Here is a 26,408-nt window from a genome sequence, read left to right as displayed (position 1 = left end):
TTTCCCCTATGGAAGCCTAAACTATATGAGTATCTAGTGATTATGTAGTAATACAGGATTAATAGATTTACAAAGTTTAAGACACTGCCTGGCATATGCAAAAGCTAATGGATCTTATTATTACAAAACATATTCTAGTTTATGAGGCATGCTAGGAGAACAAGTAACTAGGAGAGTGAAGTCATATGAAAACTCTCGCATAGCAGTTTCAGAGGATATCAAGAGTCACAAGAAGCCACTCTCTCTCAACAGTAGCACACAAGAGAATCTAAAAGATCACAGTCTACAAGAGCTCCTGAGCAAACAGAAAGGATAATGTTTAAAGCAAATGAAGAAAAACAGCAACAACGACAACAACAAATATGTTTTTCTAAGAGACAAGGAAAGCAGATTTTGTTCTTGACAGAATACCAGAAAGGGTTAGGGTTTCAACAGATATGAACAAAAGCATCTGAATTTATCAAAATTTGAAAGTATAAATACATGTTAGTGTGCAATTTACAATCCAAGTTACTGGGTGTGGGGTTATATGTCCATAATCCCAGCATTCAGAAGGTAGTGGCAGAAGGATCAGAAGTTCAAGGTCTTCTATGCTGGAAAGCATGTTAGAGGCCAGCTTGGGTTATAAGAAACCATGTTTCATGGGGTGGGGGCGGGATAAAATTCCAGACTATGTTGTAAATAAGGGAAATTTGGACTCATATTCCACTCTCCAGATTTTCACAAGATATTGTTGACAAAAATCATAGATGGCACAGAACAGCTGAATGAGACATTTTCTGAAGCAAAAAGCAACCACCATATTATACCCTCATATTTGGGGGAGAATCAGGGAGCTCAGAGAATCCATAATATAATCCTTGTCTTTGCACTGTGGATGTTCTAATTGCTGGCTACCCTATAGAAGGGGAGACAAGGTGAAAATGCACCTTCCATCTATTATCTACCTAGGAAACATGCTCAGACAACTTTCTAAACTCCCAGAGGAATGACTAGAATTTAGGAAACATTGACATTGTTCTGAGCTTTGTCCTCCACATGCATATGAAACAGTAGTAGCTTTGGAACTAGATATGGAACAGAAAAGGTGAAAGATAGTCTTAAGATATTCCTAAGGCACATGGGAATTGTTGAGATCTGCAGACCAAACAAGATCTTGGGAGAAATTTCCCAGGCAGTCTGGACCTTTCACTATGTTTTGAGCAAACATCATCTATACCAAGGAGAGGCAGATACCCCAGCAGATAGGTGCCATCAGAAGAAAGAGTACAGTTTGAACTAGAGAAACAGAAAAGCTAGGAGTACTACTGAAAAATAGGCTTAAAATTGGAATTATGAATTACTGATTTTTAAAGACATTTTAGATCGTCTATGAGATCATTTATCTCCAACAGTCTGATCCTGCAGGAAATTCTCAGAAACTATCAAAAGCAAAATAAATTGTGAGCCTGAGAGAATATAATGCTAAATAGAATCGAGCTAAAGCAGACATGGATGAAGGGCACAGAAAGTTAAAATTTCAGCAACTACAATGGTTTTACTATATACAAAGAAAGGAGAAACAGACAAGGGTTTTAACGTTTGAGGATCTATGCTTTAATAAAAATGTAAAGCTAGTGTTATATGATATCAGCAGTGTATGTTTAAAAAATCTTGGGAAAACCACAGTTCCAAGAGGAGGTGGCAACAAACAAAAACACTGTTGTTGGATCATGACTTCTTGGAAATTCAGTGAATGCTTGCATTTTAGGCTGAGATAATAAACATTACATGCATATCTCTAGAGGAATCAATGAAATAGTAGAAGGATGTGTGATTTTAAAATAGGATGTAGAAAAATGGGTGGAATAATCTATTCTACTCAATAAAATAAACCAAATACAAGCATAGAGAGCAAGCAGATGGGACAAGAGGAAATCAAGTTTCGGATAGTCTAAATCCACATAAGTAACTACACTCACATAAATTGAACCAAAACTCCAGTCAAATAACTCTAATGGACTTGATGAAGAAATCATTCCAAATTACTTGTCTTACTGATTTTTCTTCAAGGAAATCCACCCCTGCCCTACCCAAAAAACAAAAAACCAAGGCCAGGCATGGCAGCACAAACCTTTAATCTCAGCACTTGAGAGGCAGAGGCAGTTGCTATGATTCTGAGGATAGTCTTGTCTATGCAGCGAGTTCCAAGTCATTCAGGAACGATCCTGACTCAAAAACTAAAAAACCCAAAAAACCAAGAAAGCTATATTTGAAGTAAAACAAAGGAGAAGTTAGGGCATGTGTATGTGTGTGTACCTGTATATTGTTTATATGTATGTATATATGTGTATATTTATATATATAATGTATATATGTATATATATATGTATGTGTGTGCATGCACATATGGGTGTTTGTGTAAAAGTCTAGTGAGGTGCTGTGGATAAAGGGTATTATAAATAAACATTTCAAACTAATAGTCAAAATAGAGACAGCATGAAATTCTTAAAGAAAAAACAAAATTCTGAACTAGATGTATGCAATCATAATAAAGCACTTTCCAAATACATGAAAGGGAAATGGACAAATACCCCTGTCTCATCCATTGGACCCTGCAAACTCCAAGTCCCACTCTTCCCTCGATCCCTCCTAACTCCCTGCAATCTCAATGGAACACTGAAACACAGCCCACTATTATATAGAGAGGATCAAGAGGTGAGTGACCAACCACCCTGTGAGAAACCCCTCTCTCTAGGCCCTCACAACGGGTAAAAGCCTGGGTCCCTCCTCCACCTGCCTGGGCTTCTATAGTCAGCCAGAAGGTAGTTTCTTGCTGGTAGGCTGCTCTAAACCCCCCATCCCATCCCTCAGATCCTGAAAGTTCCACGTCTCACTCTGCCCCCAAACCCTCCAAACCCTTCCAACCTAAGCGGAATGCAGAAACATAAGCTGCAGCTACCCAGAGAGGACCAAGAGAGGAAACCAAGAGAGTGGGACAAGAGAGAGCTCAGTGGTTCCCTGAGACACAGACAGTGACAGTACAGAACAGATCAAGAACAGTTCCCGAGAAACAGACGGCCAATTGTAAGGATTAGACGAAGACGCAAAGACACTGCTGGTATCAACTGAAGGAAAGATGGGTAGGTGCCAATGCAAGAATTCATCCAGCAACCTAAAAAGCAACATGGTAACATCAGAACCCAGTGGTCATATAACAGGATAAATTGATCATCCTCACCCAGAAGAGGCAGAAGAAAAAGATTTCAAACATAACTTTAGAAGATGATGGAGACCTTTAAAGCAGAAATGAAATGCTCCCTTAAAGAAATGGAGGAAAAGGCAAACAAAAATTGTAAAAAAAATGAATAAATCTCTCAAAGAAACACAAGAAAACCAAGAAAAAACAATCAAATAGGTAAAGAAAACAGTTCAAGACTTGAAGACTGAAATAGAGGCAATAAAGAAAACACAAACTGAGGGAATTCTGGATATGGAAAATCTGGATAAAATTAACAAGAACTAAAGAGGCAAGCATAACCAACAGAAAACAGGAGATGGAAGAGAGAATATCAGGTGTTGAAGATACTATAGAGGAAATAGATTCATTGGGAAAAGGGAACATTAAATCTACCAAATACTTAACACAAAACATCCAGGAAATCTGGGACACGATGAAAAAACCAAACCTAAGAATAATAGGGATAAAAGAAGAAGAACTCCAGCTCAAAAGCACAGAAAATATATTCAGCAAAATCACAGAAGAATTTTTCTCAACCTAAAGAAGGATATGCCAATAAGACTACAAGAAGCTTACAGAACATCAAATAAACTGAACCAGAAATGAAATTTCCATCACCATATAATAAGCAAAACACTAGACATACAGAATGAAGAAAGAATATTCAGAGTTGAAAAGGAAAAAGGTCAAGTAACATGTAAAGGTATCTCTATCAGAAGTACACCCAACTTCTCAGTGGAAACCATTATAGCCAGAAGGTCTAGGGCAGATGTGCTACAGACACTAACAGACCACAGATGTAAGCCCAGACTACTATACCCAGCACAGCTTTCAATCACTATCAATGGAAAAAAAACAAGATATCCCATGGCAAAACCAGATTTTAACAATGCCTATCCACAACCAGCCCTGCAGAAAGTACTAGAAAAAAAACCCAACCCAAGGAAGCTAACTGCACCCACAAAACACAGGAAACAGATAACCTCACACCAAGAAAACCCAAAGAAGGAAAACACACACACACACACACACACACACACACACCGAAAAGTAACAGGAATTGACAATCACTGTCATTAATATCACTTAATATCAATGGACTTAATTCACCTATAAAAAGACACAGGCTAAGAGAAAGGATACAAAAGCAGGATCCAGCCTTCTGCTGTATGTAAGAAAAACACCTCAGGGAGAGGGTTGAAGGGGATGGGAGAGGCAGGGAGGGGAGTAGAGAAAAATGTAGAGCTAATAAAAATCAATAAAAACAATTGATAGAGAAAAAAACACACTTCAACCTCAGAGTAAAGTGTTGGGAAAAGAATTTCCAATTAAATGGACCTGAGAAACAAGTGAGTATAACTATCCTAATATCTAACAAAAATAGAATTTAAACTAAAATCAACTAAAAGAGATGGAGAAGAACACTTTATACCCATAACAGGAACAATTCATCAAGATGAAGTCTCAATCCTGAACATCTATGCCCGAAATACAAGATCACCCACATCTGTAAAAGAAATATTACTAAAGCTTAAGTTGCACATCAGAGCCCACACACTAATAGTGGGAGACTTCACCACCTATTCTCCACATGGATAGGTCAGCCAGATAGAAACTTAACAGAGAAACAAGAGAACTAATACATGTCATGACTGAAATGGACTTAACAAACATCTACAGAACATTCCAGACAAACACAAAAGAATATACCTTCTTCTCAACACCTCATGAAACAGTCTCTAAGAAAAATCCAAATACTAGGAAACAAACCTCAAGAGATACAAAAAATTGGAATAACCCAAAATGCCTTATCAGATTACTATGGATTAAAATTAGATTTCAACAACAACATTAATTTCAGAAAGCCCACAAACACATGGAAATTAAGCAGTTCTCTATTGAACCACCACTGGGTCAAGGAAAAAATAAAGAAAGAAATTAAAGACTAACTAGAATTCAACGAAAATGAAGGCACAACATACCCAAACCTATGGGACACTATGAAAACAGTGATAAGAAGAAAGCGTGCCTACATAAAGAAAGTAGAGAAAGCTCACACTAGTGACTTAACAACATACCTGAAAGCCCTAGAACAAAAAGAAGCAGACTCACCCAGGAGGAGATAATCAAATCGAGGTCTGAAATCAATAAAATATAAACAAAGAAAACAATACAAAGAATCAACAAAACCAAACTCTGGTTCTTTGAGAACATCAATAAGATAGACAAACCCTTATCCTAACTAATTAAAAGGCAGAGAGAGAACATCCAAATTAACAAAATAATTAATTAAAAAATGGGGACATAACAACAGACCCTGAGGAAATCCAAAGAGTCAATAGGTCATACTATAAAAACCTGTATGCCACAAAATTGGAAAATGCAAAAGAAATGGAAATTTTCTGGATAAGTACCACATACTAAAATTAACTCAAGACCAGGTGGACAATTTAAATAGACCTATAAACTGCAAGGAAATAGAAGCTGTCACCAAAAGCCTCCCAACCAAAACAATTCCAGTGCTGGATGGTTTAAGTTCAGAATTCTACCAGAACTTCCAAGAAGAACTAATACTTATACTCCTCAAAGTGTTTCACATAATAGAAACAGTAGGATCATTGCCGAACTATTTTTATGAGGCTATAGTACCCTGATACGAAAACCACACAAAGACTCGACCAAGAAAAGGAATTACAGACCAATCTCACTCATGAACATAGACGCAAAAGTACTCAATAAAATGCTGGCAAACTAAATCCAGGAACACATAAAAAAATCATTCACCATGATCAAGTTGGCTTCATCATAGAGATGCATGGAGGGTTCAACATATGAAAATCTATCAATGTAATTCACCATATAAATAAATTAAAAGAAAAAAACATATGATCATGTCATTAGATGCTGAAAAAGCATTTCACAAAATCCAACACCTCTTCATGATAAAGGTCTTGGAGAAATCAGGGATACAAGGAACATATCTAAACATAATAAAGCTTTGTCAGTCTGCTTGCTCACCTTCCTGGACCTGGGGGGAGTTGGGAGGACCTTGGACTTAACATAGTGAAGGGAACCCTGATGGCTCTTCTGGAGAGCGAGGAAGTGGGGGTATGGGCAGAAGGGAGGGGAGGGAAGGAAGAGGAGGAGGGGAGGAGATGGAAATTTTTAATAAAAGAAATAAATAAAAATAAAAGGGAAAAAATAAAAAAAAATAAAAAATAAAATTTAAAACTGAACAAAAATATAAAGCAATATACAGAAAACTGGCAGCCAATATCAAATTAAATTGAGAGTAACAAAAACAATTCCACTAAAATCAGGAATAAGACAAGGCTGTTCACTCTCTCCTATCTATTCAGCATAGTTCTTAATGTTCTGGCTAGAGCAATAAGACAATAAAAGATCAAAAGGATTCAAATTGGAAAGGAAGAAGTCAAACGTTCGTTATTTGCAGATGATATGATAATATACAAAAGTGACTGCACAAACTCTACTAGGGAACTCCTACAGCTGATAAACACCTTTAGTAATGTGGCAGGATGCAAGATCAACTCAAATAAATCAGTAGCCCTTCTATAGACAAATGATAAAGAAGCTGAGAAAAAAAATCAGAGAAACATCACCTTTCATAATAGCCATAAATAACATAAAATATCTTGGGGTAACACTAACCAAAAAAGTAAAAGATCTGTTTGACAAGAACTTTAAGTCTTTGAAGAAAGAAATTGAAGAGAATACCAGAAAATGGAAAGATCTCCCATGCTCTTGGATAGGTAGAATCAACATAATAAAAATGGGTATATAAAAAAGCAATCTATAGATTCAATGCAATCCCCATCAAAATCCCAACATAATTATTCACAGACCTTAAAAGAACAATTATAAACTTTATATGGCAAAACAAAAAACCCAGGATAGCAAAAACAATCTTATACAATAAAGGAACTTCTGAAGGCATCACCAGCCCCAACATCAAGCTTGATTATAGAGTTACAGTAATGAAAACAGCTTGGTATTGTCATAAAAACAGAGAGATTGGCCAATGGAATTAAATTGAAGACCCAGATATTAATCCACACACCTATGAACACCTGATTTTTGAAAAAGAAGCTAAAATTATACAATGGAAAAAAGACAGCATCTTTAACAAATGGTGCTGGCATAACTGGATATCAACATGTAGAAGAATGAAAATAGATTCATTATCTATCCCCATGTACAAAACTCAAATCCAAGTGAATTAATGACCTCAATATAAATCTGACCACACTGAACCTGATAGAAGACAAAGTGGGAAGTAGCCTTCAGTGCATGTGCACATGAGATAATTTCCTAAATATAACCTCAGTAGCATAGACGCTGAGAGCAACAATAAATAAATGGGACATCCTGAAACTGAGAAGCTTCTGTGAAGCAAAGGACACAGTCAATAAGACAAAATGTCAGCCTACAGAATGAGAAAAGTTCTTCATCAACTCCACATCAGACAGATATATAAAATATATAAAGAACTCAAGAAATTACACACCAAAATTCCAAATAATCTAATTTAGAAAATGGTGCAGAGAACTAAACAGAGAATTCTCAACAGAAGAATTTCAGATGCCTGAAAGACACTTAAGGAAATCTTCAACAACCTTAGCCATCAGGAAAATGCAAATCAAAACAACTCTGAGATACCATCTTGCACCAGTGAGAATGACTAAGATCAAAAACAACAATGAGAGCTAATGCTGGAGAGGATGCGGAGTAAAGGCTACACTCATCCATTGCTGGTGGGAATGCACAACCACTTGGGAAATTAGTATAATGGTTTCTCAGAAAACTGGGAATCAACCTCACGACCCAGCAGTAACACTCTTAGGCATATATCCAAAAGATGCTAAATCACATTTGTTCAATTATGTTCATGGCAGCATTTTTTGTAATAGCCAGAACCTGTAAACAACCTAGATGCCCCTCAACTGAAGAATGGATAAAGAAAATGTGGTACATGTGGTACATTTACAGATTAGAGTACTACTCTGTAGAAAAACAAAACACAAAAAACAACAACAACAATAAAAAAAAATCTTTAGTGAGGTAACCCAGACCCCAAACGCAGAAAGATGAACCTGGCATGTACTCACTCATAAGTGGATATTCGCTGTAAAACAAAGGATATTGAGCCTATAGTTCCCAATCCTAGAGAAGCTAAGTAACAAGGTGAACCCTAAGAAAAAATACATAGATCCACCTGGAAAGGGAAAATAGACAAGATTGTCTGAGAAAATTGGGAGCATGCGGATGGAGGGAATAGGGATAGTGGAAAGGGAAGACTAGGGGAGAAGGGGATGGGGGAGGAAAACTTGAGGAAATGAGATAGTCGAGATGGGGGAAGGACAGAGATGAGAGCAAGGAAAGATATTTTGATTGACGGAGCCATGGGGGACTAGTGAGAAACCTGGCACTAGGGAAATCCCCAGGAATCCACAAGGATGCCCCCAGCTAAGACCCTAAGCCATAGAGAAGAGGGTTTCTGAACTGGCCTTGCACTGTAGTCAGAGTGATGATTACCTAAAATATCAGCATAGAACCTTCATCCTGCAACTCTAGAAGCTGAGGCAGAGACCTGCATCGGAGCCCTGGACTGAGCTCCCAGAGTCCAACTGAAGAGTGGGAGGAGTGAGAATATGAGCAGAGGGATCAAGACCATGATAGAGACACCCAATAAAACAGCCTGCCTGAGCTAATGGGAGCTCACCAACTCTAGCCAGACAGGAAAAGAACCAGCACAGGACCAAACTAGTCCCTCTAAATGTGGGTGACAATTGTGTGGCTGGGGCAAACTGTTTGGCCGCTGGCATTGATACTAGGAGTTATCCCTACTGCTTGTACTGGCGTTTTTGGAACCTGTTCTCTTTGGGTGGATAACTTGCTCAGCCTAGATATAGTAGGGAGGGCCTTGGACCTTCCCCAAACAATGTGCCTTATCCTCTCGGAGGAGTGGATGAGGGGTGGTGTCGGGGGTAGTTAGAGAGCATGGGAGGAGGAGAGGGAGTGAGAGCTGGGATTGTTCTGTAAAATGAAAAAATATAGTTTCTTTTCTTTTTAAAAATAATAAAAAAGCAAAAAAAAAAAAAAAAGAAAGAAAGGGAAATAAAAGGGTGACCGTAAGATATATGCTAAGGGTTTTAGCTCTGCTTTTTTCACAGCTGATGGAAAGGGATGGAATGTATGTCTGTGGTAATAAAGAGGATGCTATGACACAAATCAACCCACCCAGTCCCCCACCTCTCATCAATAGGTTGCACATCATTCTCATTTGCCTGTGTAACACCAACCGAGAGAAAAAGTTTACTACAAGCACAAAATATATAGTCTATAGTTAAGTGCATTTGGTAAATCATTAAACAACATAGTTAACTAAAATCCTTAGGAACAATTTGAAAATAAAACAATATAACTATGAAATAATACATTGGTCATGAAAAAAACAAAGAATAGCTTAAATAAAGCTGACTACCCTTAAGAACACGTCACAGCTGGGGCCTACAACTAGGGCACATATCTAGAATAGTTCTTACAAAGGAAGAGCATAGAGAAAGTCAACAATGAGGATCTTAGTTTGGGGTTTTATGTGTAAATAAAACCAAGGAAAAAAGAATGCACAAATTACCAGTATTAGAAATGCAAGCAGGATCTCATCCACCACTTACTGTCTTCAATAGAATAATTCATGCCAAGTGATGGGGTAGCCTAGCAGCATGTAAAATATCTGTTTGAATCCCAGCTTATTCATAACTGAAACAAGTAAAAAGTTGAAGTATTTTCCTAGGCTTTAAAATATACTTGGTAGTTCAAAACCTAACAAATTTAAGATACAATTTATGAAACTTGGTTTTGACACAAAGGAAATTCAGAAGGAACATGTCAGCTCTCTCGTACTCAGAATCAGGGTATCCCAGCTTTATCTCTTCCCAGATCTAGCCTGGGACATTGGAAGAACAGGAGAAAGACATGTAGATGTTTCTCCCATGTACAGTTTTCAATTGCAGTGACATGAGGTTCATGATTGATAGGAGGAAAAGCAATCTCTAAAATGTCTCTTCTGTTTTTCTTATTCATACCGTACATTCATGCTGATACTTGTGTGTTGACTGGCAATAAAAATAGCAGAGGAGACTTACTTGATAACCCAGGGTAGGTAATATCACACAGACTTATTAACTAACTGACTATCTCATTTGGCTTATAACAGCTTTATATAAGCAACACAGAAGAATTACTTAGTATATATAAGTAATTCTCATGAAGAGAGGTGAAGAATAAAGTCTGTATTGGGAAAAAAAGGAGCTAAGGACTGAATGACTGATTGACTAATTGATTATCTTTGCTCTGGACAGCTTTGGAGAGGATCAATAAATGTGGTGGCACTGTGATATGTAACCTATGTCTCCTACAGTCAAGTCTCTTAATCTAGACTACATCTATAGGTTTTAATACTTTCTAGTAATGAGTTCAGAAGCTTAAGTATTTGGGAGATTGTGCTCTTGAAATATTTGATAATAAAGAATCCTAACAATGACAGCAAGATTTAAAGCTACAGGAATCAATAAGTTCAAAGTTTTCTTTGTTTCGGGAATTGATGTAGAGACAGGAAACAGAGACTCAGCTATTTATATATTTTTCCCAAGTTACTCCTGGGTGTAAATGGCAATCTGGATATAAATGATAATGACAATAATCATAGTTAAAAAAAAACTGGACATTTATAGGTTAGTGTGTGCTATTTATTCACTGGTATGTGTTTTCACACTTATTTATTTACCACAAGTATCCCTGAGCACAGGTGTTTTCTTATTCTATTTACAGATCAAAACAAAACAAGACAGCAACAACAACAACAAAAAAACCCAGAACTCCAGAACACATGATGGAAATCTTCCTCAAAACAACACTCTGGGTGCCTAAGACAAAAATTAAGGTCAGTATATCTGGCTCAGGAGTATGCAGACATAACCACTGTGTCATAGGAAGAACCTGTTGCCCTATTTTAATTAAATATGATGACCCAAAATGTAAGCACATAAGAATAAAATAATAAAACTTACAACAAAATAAGCAATAAAAACTAAAGAAAATAAGCTGCATATTTATAGAACAGATTTGGTAAATCCTCTATCCTAAAGATCACTGACAATTTGAAATGCAATATGTGGGGCCAAAGAGAAAAAAAGACTTTTAAGTTAGACACTAGCTTTTTGTGAGACTCAGAGAAGCAGAAGGCAAGATTTGGAATAGCTAAAAATTAGACACACTTACATATATTTATGTCCTATTTACTATAAGGTAACTTAATGCACATTCAGATGATATGATATTGTGAATTTGAGATGAAAAGTGAATGAAACCATGCTTTTCCTAAAGAATGGTCCTAGGAATGGTGATGAGATTTCTCAGCAGATAAAGGAGCTTGCCATCAAACCTGACAACCTAAGGGTGACATCCAGAACTCACATGGTGGATGAAAAGGGCAGACTCCTAGAAGCTGACATCTGACTTCCAGAAATATGATTAGGCATATGCATACACCTCCCAGGGAAATCAATAAATAAAACCACCGATCAGAAAATTAAATAGAATAGATGGTTTAAAGGGTGTAACTTTTATATTGTTTACGGTTTTTATGTGTTATCAATTTGTGGGTTTTTTGTTTGGTTGGTTTTACTTTTTTATTTTTATTTTTTACAGTGGCCCACCTTTATTTTCAGTCAAAATCCTAATACAGGAGACTGGATTATTATTTTTATTACTTTTGTTTGTTTGTTTTTCAAGACAGGGTTTCTCTGTAGCTTTGGAACTTGTCCTGGAACTCACTCTATATATCAAGTTGTCCTCAAACTCACAGAGATCTGCCTGCCTCTGCCTCCCAAGTGCTAGGAATAAAGGTGTGCCACCACGGCTATGCACAGCAAATTACTGTAATGGTGTCTACATATTATCTTCCCCTAAAGATGGCCTTTACAGGTACAAGATTGCAGAAATGTCTAGGCAATTCAGAGATGTAGCTGAAAAGTCTCCCCCACAGCATTCTTGTATCTCTTGGTAAGTTTCTCTATGATCAGATGTAGACATCTCACTCATATTACTACTCCTGACAGAATCTTAAGAAATCTTAAAAGTTTTGAATAACAGAAGAAACAACATATTCATCTCGATACTTTTTTACAAAACTAGCAATGCCTCATGCAGTAGAATTTAATCTTTTGCTGAGCAACACCTGCAGCTACCTGAAAACTTCTTCACGATGTTTCTAAACTCAGGGTCCATTTTGAACATGTTCTTTCTCTTCTGGTTACACCTCCACAACACAGGGCACAATAATAAAACACAGGGCACAATGTATTCCACTTATGTCATTGCAGTCAGGAAAGGGTTTCTACTAGCAACATGCTTTCAGGCCATGGTCCTCACCTGCATCTTGAACACCTCTGGACAGACAAGGCAGTGGAATTCTTCGTTCATGTAGGAAATGGTCACAGAGAGCTCCTTAGATATGGTGAGTGTTGGGCAGAAAAGGTGGTGGTGACAGCGGGGACCCATGTGGCAAAGGAGGCCCTGGATTCTACTCCCCGAGAGAGTTTGATTCGTGTTGAATGGGTCTATCTTTTGTGACGCATTAATTAGCATTAAAGGAGAACAAATCAATTAGAATTTCCAAGTAATAAGTTTCTGGGCTCACATATATGTTGACGCTCACATGTTGGAGACCAAAGAAATACATATACCTGTGGTTGTATCGTGGAAGATTTTATTTCCCATAATGTGACTGTTTTAAAATGGAGTGTCCATCGGTTGCGGTATACACTTCACTCACAAATGGTTAAGTCGGGTAACTGGGACCCACATTCACTCTCTGCAGAAAGTGCCTAACTTCTCCCAGATATATGCAATATCATATTTCTTCTATGAGCCCCAAATGCATGTGATAAGAGAGTTACTGTCATTTAATAATGACAATCTTTCCAGTGACTTTCTAGATCATAGAGACACCTAAACTTATGTCTTGGGCTCTAGCCTAGTACAGATTCTGTATTATAAATATGGGACAGATAAAACACCCTGATGGTGGCTTGTACCCTTGGAGGTCTGGACCACTGACTGTAAACTTACATGGTGGGGCAGGGATTCCTTTATGACTGGAATGAAATGTTGGGCTTCTTCATATCAGTCAGAACTCATGTAAGTATACTTCATCACTTCAGACTACACCAAAGTATGCATGTAATTTCACATGCTTTGGGGACCTCTATTGTGCCCCAAAGATGGTTTCTAAAGACCTTAAGCTAAAATCTCTAGAAACATGATAATATAAGGAATTTAAGGGGAGGAGAGAGGCAGGGAGGGGAGCCGAGAAAAATGTAGAGCTCAAAAAAATATTTTTTCAGGGATTTTCTAAAATGCAAACATAGGCCATAACTCCATTCAAATTATATTTTCTCCTTTTCATGTACCTGATTGAATACCAATTTTACTTTCATTTCTTTAATGATTACTTTAACAAATATTCATAATTTTAATGCACTTTTAAGTTTTTGCTTTTGATTCTTTTTACTTATTTTGGGGGGATGTACTGTATACCCTACACTCCACTTTGTGTACAAGGAGACCTTGGACAGCTTGTGGGAGCTCTAACCCAGATTACCAAACTTGGCAGCAAGGGCTCTTACTCTCTGAGGCATTTGATTAGCCAAAATTCATGATTTAAAAAAGATTACTGTGACCAAATTACTGAATTTCATTATCAATATTTGATATTTTTCAATATTTAATCATTTTCATTATCAAGGATTAATATTTATTTTCATGTTGCTGTATTAACTTCCTGAAGTCACTAAATTTCACAAACTTTTTATTACCACCAGTATCATATCATCTGCACCTTTTTAAGATAAATGTACAATTATTTCTAGCTTGAATTAATTGGCTGAATAAGTGATACCTTGTACTTATTATTTCTTAAACTGATTTCTCAAAGCATTGCTGAACTGAAACACACATTGACTTGATTGAATATGTATTTGAAACATTTTTAGAATTAAAATTTAGAAATTTTTTTAAAATAATTCTGCAGACATTACTGGACTTCTAGAGATTCTCATTTAAAGAAAGCTATTTAACTGGCAAAATTGGCTAGATTTAAGTTCAAACTCCCTTTTCTAAGCAATCCTCTGCCCTGCTTCTTCCTATGGGACTTGATTTGTTTGAAATCCGGAGCCAAAGAAGTCACAATAGCGGCACACAAGTCACTTCCTGTGTGCTATTGTGACTTCTGACTAAGCACCTTGAAGTAAAAATGAATTGATTATACTGTTATTATATAGCTTCTTCAAGTTGTTGCATAAACTTTAAGACACAACTAATGGATGTGACAAAAATTATTAAAAATGAGCTTTTAAGATGGTCTTTGGGATTGAGGAGAGGAAGTTCTTTCTAATTTAATTTGTAAGTTGTTCTGGTAATTGTACACATCAAATAGCTTATCTCATGATAACAGTGAGTGTCTATGTGCTTAGGAGTTTAGTAACATCTGAACAAAGAATGAAGTTGAACTGAAGAGTAAGTTAGGGCATGGTGTGGACCAGGGTGGACAATTACCGTGTGGAACAGCTACTACTACAGGACTTGAAGCTAACAATAGAAATATTATACCTTATAATAAAGAAAAACTGGAATTTGTAACAAAACAACAGATTTGATTCCTCTCTTTATCATGGCTGCATTTGTGCCATTGTGCTAAGTTGTAAATGATTCCTGAATGTATTCTTAACTTTTCAGAACAAAGCTTTCTGTGTTTGTACATGAGGAGGAGCAGCTTGCCCTGCCTTTCAGAGATTAGGAAATGAACAATAATATAAACTAAGACATAATGAGAAATCATTAAGGGAGTGTCATGGGTTTTTAATTGTCAACTTCATGCACCCACTGATGCTACTTCATTTCCTTTTCACTCTTGAATTATTTAAATAGTTTTTGAGAATATCATAGAGCTATATAATAAAATTTGAGCATACCCACCCTCCTGCTACCCTGAATTTCATCCATATATGGATGGCTTTCCTTCCAACCTCATACCCATTTCATTTCTTAGCTCCCTGAGGCCCATTGGTATTGTCCACTTGTGGATGTATGTGGGGCCATATATTGGAGCATGGGCTCCCTACACTCCCACCCACAGTAACCACCAACTGTCAATAGATCCTTAGCTAGGGGTGGAACTTCATGTCACCTAGTTGATGCTGGAACATTTACTAACTGGATCTTATCCAGATGTTGTGTGGATAATTGTAGCTGTGTGAGTTCCTAAGCAGAACAGCAGGTTCAGAAGTTACTCAGTCATCTTGGTCATTTCCAACCTCTGACTCTTACGGACTTTCTGTGACCTGTTTTACAACATCCCTGAACCTCGTGGAATAGGGTATAATACAGATATTCATTTAAGGATAAGTGCTGCACTGACAATTATTCTCTGCACTTTGACTGGTTGTGAGTGCCTGAATTCCCTGCTATCTGCTCCAAGAACAGATTTTCTGATGAAGGCTGTGAAGTTCCCGCTATTTTTAAGGCTGGGACCAATTTTATAAACACAATTCACTATTACCATTCATATAATGAGAGGGATCTAATATAGCTCAGAAAGAGATAAAATAACGTATGGGTTGCTCCTAGATCTTAAAGGTGGTGATGCTAATTGCATTAACATTATTGTTTACTTTTAAGAGGAAAGTCTAGGTATGTGTTTTCGTCTTAGATAAATACTTTAACAATAAAATCAAATAGAAATAAATTATGTAAAACACTGTGCTCTATTAGATAAAAAATGTATATAAGAGATAGATAAGTGATGGAGGAGTGTCTATGTGTTACTTTCATTATTAATAAAGATACTGCCTTGGCCCTTTAAGAGACAGAAAATTAGGTAGGCGAAGTAGACAGAACAGAATTGTGGGAACAAGGAAGCAGAGTTGGGGAGACGCTTCAGGCATTCGCCATAGTGAGTCGCCATGCTTCTCCTCTCCGAGATGGACGCAGGTTAAGATCTCTCCTGGTAAGGCACCCCTCGTGGTGCTATATAAATTACTAAATATGGGTTAAAGCAAGATATGAGAATTAGCCAATAAGAGGCTGAAACTATGGGCCAGGCAGTGTTTTAAAAGAATACAGTTTCCGTGTAATTATTTCGGGTGTAAAGCTAGCCGGCGGCCGGGTGGCGGGACACAGTCCCGCCGCTTCCTTCTACAGATAAGTGATGATCGACAGAGAGTAGATAATATCTAGGTGTGAATATGCCTCGTTGCTAGAATACTTTTTAAGTGTGTGCAGAAATCTAGATATGATCTCTAATATAAAAATAAATTTTAAATACTTTAACAGTCTATGGTATACAGTCAATTCTTCCATAATTTAGAGAGTACATTGGCTGGAAATTAACTTTTTGTAACTCAATCCCAAAATCACTGTCTAACATCAAAAATTATGAACACAAAAATTCAGGCAAATGGAAGGGCCTTTGGGGAAGAGCTCATCTTGGCATCAGTTGCAATGTGGAAACACTGGACAGCACTATGTCCAAGTCATGAGCCTCCTGGCAGTAGAAGTTGTACTGAAAATTGGCTTAAGAAAATAATTCTAGTCCTCTTCCATAGAGCAAGTCATAAACCAACGAAAGTCTCTGGTTATCCCCCCCTCCTTTGTAAATGCTATTTAACGCTACACCTATTTATTCTACCACCACAGCCTTAAGTCTTAGTTTCTTTGGAGACTTTTTATGGCCATATGTGGGCTGCCAGGATTAAACAGAACACCGGTTTCCAAACACCCAGCCTCCTAAGATTTTCAACCAGCGATTCAGAAATCCTCGTGGCTTTTGAATAAGCTCTATGAGAGATGCCACTCAGTAAGCACAGTGATCTGATATTGGGGAAGTGCCATAGTCAGGAAAGGCAGTGTTTGTTACAGGGGGCACGGTGGCAGAGCTCAGCTGAGGGAGTATGGGAGCTAGCTGCCTGCTTTTTGGTTGTGCTGGCAAACTGCAATGATTACACACATACTCAATAGATTGCCAAAACCTAAGGAGGATCTAAAACAGCTGAGAGAATCTTCGCTCATTCCCATTGATGGGTACAGAAAGTCCAAGGAGTGGCTAGACCTGCAGGAAAGGGTGAAAAGGAGAATTGGATTACTTTTTCAGGAAAACATGGATTTTGGATGCTCTCACTGGTTGGTCACAAGCAAACACCATAGTCCGTCCTAATTACTTTAAAACTGTTTGCCAATAGGATTGGAGAATCTTTAACCTTGAAAGTGGTTGAAATACTGAATTCACTAGCCATTTACTTTTAGAAATGTTTTGGGGATGGGTAATCTGTAAACCTGCTATGGATACCATAGCTAATACCTAACATGGAGAAGCTGTAGACAAGCGTTAAACTTTCAACCCTTTGTTCTGGCTGTAAAATGTCAGTTGGACCCATTTTGGTGCTTTTTATTACTGCATCAAAACCATGCTGTGAATTTGTTGCTGCCATAAATGCTTAATGCAAGAGCTCATTGTGCAATAAAGTGTCAGAACACTGTTTTTAAACACGTTTTTAAAGCAACATTTTACAGCTTACATTTTTTCCCACTGCGTACTATAAAAAGTACAGATTTTCAATGTCACATTCATAAGGAGTGCATAATCGTTCCTAGGAAAGCCAACTACAGTGAGAATTAAACAATTTCTCTCCAACCTTTTCATAAACCCTACTTCCCCTTTCTCCACACCACTTGGGATGAACATGATATAGTGAATGGGAGGAGTTTGGCTCTTGTATATAATATGCCACTTAAACTTGGAATAAGAAATTGAGCACAAGAGGAATTTAATTTTTCAATGCTTGATCTCAGACTGTTTTACATGTCATAAATGCCTTCGTTACAGGTTTTCCATCCAAAGTCTTTAAAAAATTTTTAAGAAAAAGAATACATCTCTTTTAACATTTTTAAATTTGGGAATTTATTTTCCTATATACTTATCTTCTTAAGGTTGTGCCAACATGCTAATGTTAATTTTTATAATGCAAAAATTACTTTATTTCACTTGCCAGTCATTTGACTGTCAATACAACCTTGACATTTTCAGAGCATTTTTTTCTGATTGTTTTATGGAGGTTTTTCCTATACTATATTCTGATCATTGTTTCTTTTCCCCCAGCTCCTCCCTACCCATCACACTCCCTGCCTTCTTTTTCTCTTTCTGTAGAAACGAAGAAACACCACTTTGAGATTCTTTTAATCCTTATCATTCTAATTATTTTCTTTACTGAATTAACTTGTGATCAAGCTTCTGGTAGTCAAGCTGAGATTGCAGTGGGCAGAATTTCCAGCTGCAGTGATCTCTGTCCCTTTTCTGTCTCAAGCTTGTCATTACTGAACTGCAAAAGTATCCATAACAGAGACCCTGAGGTTCTGCCTCTATCTGTGATTGACAGAACGCTATGACTTTGGGTACAGCAGTGTTATCTCTATGTTTTAGGGCAAACATGGATGTAACCAAGTACTTATTCTCGTAATTAACCTTTCAGAAACTCTAAGACAGCCTCACATGCATTTACCAGCTCGCACATAAAAACAGCCTTCTTCAACATCGATTCTTGCCTTTCCCGAAAACTCTTATACATGATGTGATCAAGGCCTGTGCCACGGGTCTGTTTGTTCTCATCTTTAAATACAAGGGTAAGCCCAGAGTAGGAGCTCCGTAAATGTCTGTTGAATATGCAAATGGTTGGATATGAATATATGAGCTTAAACTTCATCTTCACAGTATTTCCTCAAATCTGTTCCAAGTAGTTTGGTTTGCTACTCCAGTTTTCACATAAAGATTATCCTTGAAACAGTTAGAGGCAAATTGGTCTTTAGGTCAAACCTAAAAGTAACTTAAAATAGACTGAAATTTGAATCCATAGAACTGACTCAAATTGAGACTTCATGAAGATTTCATTTGACATTCTCTAATGCAAAGGAAGCCTCCACATTTTTCTTAACCAAAACTATAAAATCAAGTTGTCATTAAATAGATACTTTTTTTACAGAGTGCATTGTGCAAACAATTAACTTCTTTGTCTGCAAAACTAACTAAATGAATTTTCAAAATATAACATATTGGCTTTTCCCAAGAGATGGTGTCCTTTGAAGCTATTGCCACTAAGAAAAACAACGTGAACTTTTGAGCTACTCTGGATAAACATGCAAATAAGATAGTGACTCATTCTTATTCAGAGAAAATCATTTGATTTTTTAAAAGCCCTATGAATGGTGCCAACAATAAAATGCCAGAGATTAAAAGGAAAAGCAGACATACAGGAGAAGCCTTAAAAAATGTTACTTCAATATTCCAAACATTTTTATTTCCTTCTTTGGCTACACACGGCTTGTATCTGTTTAATATGCATGAAGTTGGCAAAAATAAGCGTTTCCTCTCATAAGTGACGGCCCAAGCATTTGGAATCCGCAGCATTTCTACATCGTCTAAGGTATGACAGCTTATCACTCATTTAATTTTTCAAAATGTTGTCTAACTATACAGGTTGACAGTTTACTTAACTGTTCCTCTAGCCCTGCTTATCATTGCCTGAAGGATGTTTTTCATTATAATTGGTTACAAATAATGGTGCCAATGACAATTGCATTCTGTTGGAAAATAAAAATAAAATTATATTCTATTAATCAGCAGCTTTAGGCCTTACTTACTAGCTCTAATTTTTTCCCAAATTTAAATTTTGCTGCAGGTTTACAATATGACATGAATCTTGCTTCAAGAAACAAACCCAAATTCCATTTGTTTCTCCTTTCTATATTCAAGGCTATAATTTTATTTCATTGGAGGAATGTGCTGAAATCCCTGAATTACTTTTATTTGAAGCATCTTTGAGTTGATTAGTTTTTCAACTCATGAAATTCTGGATAGGGAGTTAAGGTATGCAAAATGAACTGTGAAAAGAACATTAGCATCTAGGTATTAAGTTTCCAAAGCTTCTGTTCTGAAGTATCATCTGGGTAGAAGTCCGTTAGCAATTTGAGGATGGTTTGACACATGCTTTAAATGCCCATTTCCTATTTTGTTATAAAGAAAAATTATCACAGGTCTGCATAGCTGTGTTGTGTGAAGACTCAAGAGCCCAAGAGAAAAGACGAATAGAATGGTGTATGGATGAATGGAAGAGAGTTACTCAGGGCTGAACTCCAGTAAGAACTAGGAAGTAATCTTTAGGTCATAATATTAATTACCATCAACAGGACTCCTAACATCACCAAGCATGCTCTAAAAAGTCCTGCTAGCTTATTCCTTTATGCACCATTAATAAAAAGCAGGAAAAAAGACATCTCGGGAAAATTATTTAGCTGAAACCTATTCAAACTGCTTGGTTTTAACCTAGCTCCATCACTGGCACCACCATATCAAACTGCAATTTAGTCACTGTTGTCCCCTCAAGAAGGCATGGTGTTTCTTCTAGAACATCAGATGTCTGAGACATGAAAGTCCATGCCAGATTCAGCTAGTATAATTAAACCCTGTCTGCTTAAAGTTCAAGGAAGAAAGTGCTTTGTACAGTCTGAAACTTGGTCTGTGCATCTCCTTTCCTGGCCCCATGGGTATCTGTGAAAACAATCCCTCCTGCTCAGCTAGCAGGAGAGTGCTTCCCCACTCTGCAACCACAAACACCAACCCTTAGGACCTGTGTCTCATAACATTACCCAAGCTGGGGTTGCATAATGTTTCAGGTGCTCACAGAGTATCTCTACTTCTTTTCTGTCTGGTGGGATTAATAAATCACTACACTTTTCTTCCGTCCACAAGAGCTGTTCTCTTTCCTAGCATTTCATGGGTATTTGTTTCACAACTATTTACTAAAACAATAAGCATATTAAAAACAATAGGTTTAATCTTTGTAATTTAACCCTTCAGCTCTCTATGCTTCCAAGAAGGAAACCCAATACATACCTGTACTCAGAGTTGGTATGCATGAACTTATAGCTCATTTGTTTACTCCCCCTTTCACGGATTTAACAGAAATTATAAAGCAATAGGCATTGATCTGAATTCCAGAGACATAATGGGTAACCCAAGACAATGAATGACTAAACACAAATCTCACAGATCAAATGAGTAGACACAGGAAAAACACAAGCAGTGCTGAAGTGGGTCAGAGTCGTCTTATTGCAGAGAGTATGGAGATTTCACAAAGTTCTATCAGATCTTAAGAGGTCAAACTTTGCATGAAAGATAAATAATAAGAGATAATGTATTCTCATGTACATTAAAAGCCCACTACCCTAAATAAAAAAAAAAAAGCCCATTTCTGAGGACACAGATGGTTGATTTTAGGCTTCTAATATGGGGGGGATATTTATACTTGTACTTATTTTTGTTATAGCCATGTAAGAGTCAATGTTGAAAACACTCTAAACTCTGTAAGCCCCTTAAAAGTTACAGAGGACTGAAAATAGTGCATCCATATGTACTAACATGAAAAGATCTCCAAAGATGATTAATTCAAAGATACATCATTTATAAATGTCCACACATTAGACTAATAAACTAAGCATAATCTCTCCTTATTCTATGTATTTTTGTAAAAATTCTGGGTATTTATAAAAAGTGATTAAAATGATCACCATTATAGACAGGACTGATTAGAAGAAGAAAGGAAGAATTTACATTTTTGGTATGACTTTTTATATTCAAAGAATGTACTAAAAAGTCATACAATAATTTTCTTTTCCTTCATATATTAATTTTCATTACAAAAATGTAGCCAAAAACCAATGTCAATAATTATGTAACTTTGTATTAGACTAATCAATTATGACTGTTTTGTCTGTTGTTTAATAATATATTTAGCAAAGCATATTTGGCAAACAATCACAAGATCCTGGAATGGCTATAGAATTATCAATGCAGAGCATCTTGAGAATTCTGAAGACAATGACCAAACACAAAGAGAGTTTCATTGACAGCCTAAGAGAGGACACTGTGATGGGTCTTTGTGTAAGAACATCCCTAGGAACTACACTGTAGGAGAGATTTAATTTCTCCATTTCTCCAAATTGTACTCTGAGCTCTATATGCCGCCCCAAATACATACATATATACATATATATATATATATACATACATACATACATACAAAAAATGAAGAGATAGGTCTTCCCATATAGAATCAATTTTTTAAAAATACATTATAATTATATATAAAATATATAATTATAAAAATATAATTAATTTTATACATTTTTATCTTTTGTCCATTATGCTATTATTTATTAGCATTATTAACTGCAGCTATTGCTACCCAAACTCAGTGGGCTCTGAGGTTCTCTGTCATGGGATTCTCTGTCTCCAGACTCATAGCTTTAATCTGAAGAATCAGGACAAGATACTTCTACCCATCTAGCTGTTGGGTGAATCCCGTTAAAATCTAATGTGTTCCCTTTACTGTTGACAAGCAAAGTTAATTCTGACATTGTGGGTACCCTGGTGCCTTCCACTTGTGATGTGGGAGAGTCTTCTGTTTGAGTTGATTTCATTGGCTAATAAAGAAACTGCCTGGCCCATTTGATAGACCGCCCCTTAGGTGGGTGGAGTAGACAGAACAGGAAGAGGAAGTGAGGTAGAAGGATCAGTAAGATGCCACACCTCTCCTAAGTTAGGCAGACCGCCGTGCCTCTCCTCAGAGAGAGACGCAATGAAGCTCCAGCCCAAGATGGATGTACGCTAGAAACTTCCCGGTAAGGCACCACTTTGTGGTGCTACACAGATTATTAGATATGGGTTAATCAAGATGTGAGTAAGAGGCAGAAAATAATGGGCCAGGCAGTATTTAAAAGAATACAATTTGTGTGTTGTTATTTCAGGGCATAAGCTAGCCGGTGGCCAAGAGCAGGGCGGCGGGAAGCGACCTGCAGCCCCTCACTACACACTTGTTAGCTACAAATGTTGTTAAAAAGAGTTATTAGAGAGGATGGGTTGGAGAAATGGCTCAGCAGTTAAGAGCACTGCCTCCTCTTCAGAGGTCCTGAGTTCAATTCCCAGCAACTCTTGAGGAAGAGGTCTGGACAGTCATCCTCATCAACTTATACCCTGAAATCCAATATGAACAAATTCAACAGAACTGTCATATAAGAGCTGCCCATGCATGTTTCAGCATTGCCAGGGCATAGATTTCATTTTTTTCATTAGGCAGTCTAATAAGAAAATGAGACAAAGGAAATATTAGGGTGGATGAAAGAATATAAAACTATAAAAGTCATTCATAGCCAAAGATATAAATTATGAAATAGGATTCCCATCTAGCAAGCACACGCACTGGTCTGGATTCTTCTGTACTATATGGGACTGGGTACAGGGTTAGAACACTGTAAGGTCAAGTGTTCAGAAGGTAGAAACAAAGCCATCTTTGTCCCTGGCCTACATAGCAAGCTGGAAGCCCACATGGGATCTCCAAGATCCTCTCTTCAAATGCAGTGGCAACCAGAGTAAATGACATCTCTAGCTGCTGTTGCTTCTGACTGGTGTTTACTCTCTTGCTTGGGTGCTGGTCATGTCCCGTGACCTAGAGGACATTTACCTGAGACAGTGACACACTGGTTTTCTTACCAATCATGCTGACATATAGAAGTGACTATGGCTTTTGTTGATTCTTCTACTGGGCAAGTTTACCTGGGTCAATTTCATGTCCATACCATCAAACATCAAACAGAAACCCTAGCTTGGGTCAGGAGGCAAAAGATGGTTTGATTTCCATGTTATGTTTGTTCTTAGCCATTTTTAAAAATGTTATGCTTAGCAATTTCAAGTTAAGTTATAACATATGCATATTTATGAAATACATTAGAAAAAAGGATATGAAAAACATGAGTACATCCACTTAACTTCCTATAACTTTGTAAGCCTAATTATGTTCTAATAACACTTGTGCAGCATAAACTATTTCCACTGTCTAAGGTCGTGTTAACCCTTGTAGAAAATCCCCTGGCCTGCTTGGACTTAAATGTATAAGTGAAGTGGAATTACTCAGCCAATTCACAGAAAGCAAAGCACAAAACAGAGATCTACCATCTCTGGTATCATCATAGGTACACAATCTATACAGGCCAAGTGCCACAAGCACAGTGACCTAAATTTAATTTTGCTTCTACTATTTGTCATGTTGGAACATCCAGGAAAACTGAACAATTTTTTTTTTCTCAGAGCAGTATTTCTCAGTGTTGACGAGGATTCTTTAACATCAATTTAGAAAACACTTAAAAAAGTCATCCTTTCCTCCCCCCACACTATAAAAGATTCTATGGATACATTATATAGAAATAAATTCATTGGCTATTCAATATCCTGTCAGACGCTTGAATCTGGCATTTGTCAGGAACGGAAGGTGATTGGCTGGGGTTCGTTTCAATGCAATCAAAACCATAGCTTCTATAACTGAGAAGTGTGTGAGATAAATGTGTTTTTTCCATTTTGTTTAAAAGGAACTTATTATGTGGGCAGCTGCCTTTTGAATGATATTAATGCCAAAGTGAAGCTTTATATTACAAAGTAAAATGAGGCCAGCTTTTAATACTAGGTTGAAAAGTATTGTCATGCAGCAGGAGTCGTGACCTTTGACTCCAGCAAGAAAACTGATTTATATAATAAAATGTAAGGAGACAGCTTTAAAAAAATGCTAACACATTCTTTCTTTCTCGTGAAGAAAATAAGAATATCTATCTATTTGCTCCAGGATATGCACTGCAAGGGGTCATCCCAGCAAATGCTTACATTCTCTGTAAAGTCATATGAGAGAGCAAAACCCACTGGCGGAGAATGCATATTCCATCAAGACTCCTGGACCAGGATCCACCTCAATTATTTAGTGCAGTGGAGAAAGTCAGGCAAAGGTACAAAGGAAATCAGCAACACTGCACATTATAAAACGGACCCTCTTCCTCAAGATCCGCGACCCTTCCACGTGTTCCTTGGGTTAGGATGAGGAGTGGCACTGGGAAGTAATCTGATATCCAAAGAGAATTCTAATACTGTTTGAATATACACAGAAGTTAACCAAAGCTCAGCACGAGAGTCAGAGGAAAGCAGGCTCAGGGTTCAGTGTGTCAGGCTTAGCTCTGCACTGATTTATCGTTCTATCAAAATTTCATGCCTGACTGCCGAGTTGGATGTGGAATAGTCATGTTCGGTGAAGACACGGCTCTGCTACGATGCTGGGCTTTGTCGCTGCTACTGTTATTCAGGAGGTGTTGGTACTGTGCGGTCAAGACCAGAAGTTTGTAGACATTTCTTTGACTGGAATAGCCATAGTGCTTTTTAATACAGAGTACTGACATTGTAAAAGCATTCTGAATATAGGGGGATATCACCTGAGAAAAACAGAGAAGCAGAGAAGATTTTTCCTATTCCAAACTTGAATATCTACTAACAAATATAGGTTTTAAAAACATATTCAAGTCAATTTGTATGTTCTCCTAAGTATGCAATGTTGTCTTCATGCACACAGTTTCAAGAACCTCTGAATAAAAAGAAAAACGTGGAGAAAATTCAGAGCTGCTTGAACTTTTGTTGCTCGTCAGAGAATGGTAAGTACCAATGCTTTTGAGACTGTGTAGCAGAAAAATGTTTATCCCCAGTTTTGGATTTGGTTTCCCTAAGACTAGCAACACCTGATGCCAAGTTCTCCCCCTTTCTGCATTCTCCATACACAAGCGACGGAAGAAGAGAACAATGTCCCAACCCCTTCAGGGTTGTGTTAAAATGCTTTATGGGTAAAGCCTCCATCATAAAGCATGCAGTATAAAATGCAGGGGTAGTACTACCTCCTTGATTTCCCAGAAGCTTATTATCTATTCTGTTTTACAGCTCTGCGTTCCTCAGATTCCTAAGCATTTTTACCCCTGGATGATGATCTCACAAAACTACCATGAGAGTCACCCACATGTGTGCCACAGTCCTGTTGCAATGTCTGTCAGAGTGACCAATCACGTAATATTCCACAGCTCAGAGTTTTTGCAGCTAACTCAGGCCTACAAAACCTTTTCCTGCCAAATGTTTCTTTTCTTAGTGCTGTTTAGCATCTTGGAAAAAAAGAAGTATATATAGAAATAGAGAAGCTGA

This window comes from Arvicola amphibius, chromosome 4 (assembly GCF_903992535.2).
Source record: "Arvicola amphibius chromosome 4, mArvAmp1.2, whole genome shotgun sequence".
Classification (NCBI taxonomy): Eukaryota; Metazoa; Chordata; class Mammalia; order Rodentia; family Cricetidae; genus Arvicola; species Arvicola amphibius.
Note: the sequence above shows the minus strand (reverse complement) of the source record.